The following is a 2,756-nucleotide window of genomic DNA, read 5'->3' as shown; positions in this document are numbered from 1 at the left end:
TGGGCTCCCCAGTCCCCACCCCCGGACTCTCACTGGGCAGTCCTGACTCTCGCTGGGCGTCTCCTCCAGGGCATGGTCACAGTCATCCCCAAATCCTTGTCACTTGCACCTGCCTCTGCTCATTCGGTCTGGTCTCTCTCCATCAGTACACAATCTCAAACCCCATGCCAATCCCAAAGACAATCCTCCCCTCCCATTCCTTTTCCTTCCCATCCCACCTATGGGAGTTTTTTTTCTTTCATTAACTATAGCTGCTATATCATAAGAGTAGTTTAAAAAGCTATGGTAAAGACCTGTAGTTGTATCCCTTTATTATAGAAAGAAATTATGGCACTATTTATACTGTACTATGGGTCCTTTCTGAGAGAGGTAAGGTATATTATTGGCACTTGTTCTGTCCTTATAAAGCAATGTAGCTGAGATGTAATGGGAAGACCTTTATAGAACGTTAACAGTTTTCACACCATATTTTTCAAAGTCTTATCCTCAAAGTTTTCATTCTGTTTCCTAGAGGACTGATGAAAGGGATTAGTTGACTGACAGTAGCCTAGTTTGTACTGACATCAAACTCGGCTTCTGCTCAAGGTTACAAAATTTGATACAAATATTTCATAAACCTCTGTTTCACAGGGACAAATCCTGTCACTCTTCCATTATATTTACTCTTGTATTTCACTGTGTGGGAAACTATTTTATTATGGTGTCCTTTAAACTTCATTAAAAAACCCCAGCAAATCACATAAAGATGAATTCAGCAACCAACGAGCACCATCAAAGCTAGAGTTCCTATTCTGTTGACATACAAAAATACATAGCCTACATGGGATTGCACCATGTCCCTTTAGGAGGTATGCACATTTTTCATCTAAGAGATAGGAAAAGGCACAGCTGGAGCATAGTGGCTCCAGCCTCTTTTTCCAGTGAGGACTATATCATCTTGGGGAGGACTGGGGTGTATGAGGGATCTCTACCCTGGCCAGTAGTGTCTGAGCTTAGAGCAGGGTTCAGATGTGTCAGCTGCTTCTCCCCCCTCCTCTGTGTCCGTAACCTCAGAAATGATTGGAGAGGTTTCTAGAAACATGAAAGTTGTGTGTTTCTCAATGAGGAAAGAATATATAGGAGAAAATGAAGGCAATGTAGGAGAAAAAAAATGAGCTGATGGGGAGGTGTTTGTGAAATCCCTTTGTTGGGAAGATTATATGTCTTCTCTTTATGGATAAGCTATCAAGGACTTTGTCGGGTTCTCTCCCTTGTTCCAGTGACAGGGGCCAAGCTGTGACTAGCCACAAACCCTTCTGGCTCAAAGTCAGAAATGTATTTATAGGCAGTGGGGGGTGTCTACATGAGTGGATTACCCGGACAATTACTAGGGAGTTGGAGCAAGATTTATGGAGGTTTTAGTGGTCTGTGGAATTTTAATTACCCTTTTCCTTCACAACAGAGATATAAAGAGGTAATGGCTAATTTAAGGCCTAGGTCACCTCGAGGGTGATGACATATCAGGGTGGGACTTTTCTTTACTTAGAATGACTGGCAGTTGCTTAAGAGCCCCAACTCCTGAAAGGTCCAAGGGAACAGTTACTATTTGAATAAATAGGTTTCCATTTTAGATTTGGGGGTGGGAAGAGAGACTTCTTTTTTTGGTCCTATTCAGGAATTAGGGGTAATTATAACTGCAGCTGACCTTTGTGACTTGTTTGGAGCTCTTTATTGAAGTGTTTATCTATGGTAAATCTATTGGAAGGGTAGATGCAATGTTGCTATTTGGGAAACCTAGGGATATTAATAGCTAAGACAAGTGATCATTTCTATCTATGGTTATGGACCAAGGGGGACAAGCCAACGGACTGTCTTATGGTACTCAGAAACCTGGAGTGAAGTATTTGTTCTTAATACTGTCGGTCATACTTGTTATCCTTTGGAAGAATATAGTATTCAGTAATGGTCTTAGTCTTTAATTAATGTTTAGTCAAAGGTTAGAATTATCCTGAGATTGAGTGATTGAATCATAATATTAAAAATGCTTATGCCCCAACTATGTAGAAGAAATATGAGTTTTAGCTCATTGTTACAGATGCTCTGAGTAGTCTGGGAAAATGCTGTATGTCAGCCTGTGCTTTGGGTTCTTGATGAAACCCCAGCAAATCAAACAGAAGTCCAGATGGCAGAGCAAAATGAAGGTACATTATAAGAAACACAGTATTAGCAGATCCCTGTTTTTGGAGCTCAGGGAACTCCAGTTCAACTCCTCAGCTGCACTAATATTGCACAAGTAGGGAAACAACCACTTAAGTAGGTAGGTCCAAAGTCACATACAGTTTTACAGCAGGGGCAGGCAAAATACGGCCCACCAGGCAATTCCATCCAGTCCATACACACCCATCAATTAATTGTGTTCCCACCCTTGTGTACAAAAGGGCCTGGCCCAGCCAGCATACAGCTTCTGGGCAGAGCTATTGCTGCCACTGCTGCAGCTTCTGGGGGACCTGCTTGGCTTCCCCAGCCTCCAGGAGCTCCTTCTTTTGTCTCTGATACAGCATTTACCCCGGAAAGCAGATAGGGAAGCAGTGAGGTCAGGGGAGCTGTGGCAGGGGGGGCAGGGCTGCAGCTGGGCAGGGGTGGGGGGCTGGTGGGAATGTGGAGCTAATGCCTAGGGGGGCAGAAGGAGTGCGGCCTAGGGGGGCAGCTCAGGTGGGCAGGGTATGGGTGAGAGGGACTGAGGTGGGGGTGGTTGGAGATTCCCTCCACACACTCCC

The sequence above is a fragment of the Gavialis gangeticus genome, unplaced genomic scaffold (genome assembly GCF_001723915.1).
Source record: "Gavialis gangeticus isolate Ggan-Ray unplaced genomic scaffold, GavGan_comp1, whole genome shotgun sequence".
Taxonomy (NCBI): Eukaryota; Metazoa; Chordata; order Crocodylia; family Gavialidae; genus Gavialis; species Gavialis gangeticus.
This window is presented reverse-complemented; position numbering follows the sequence as displayed.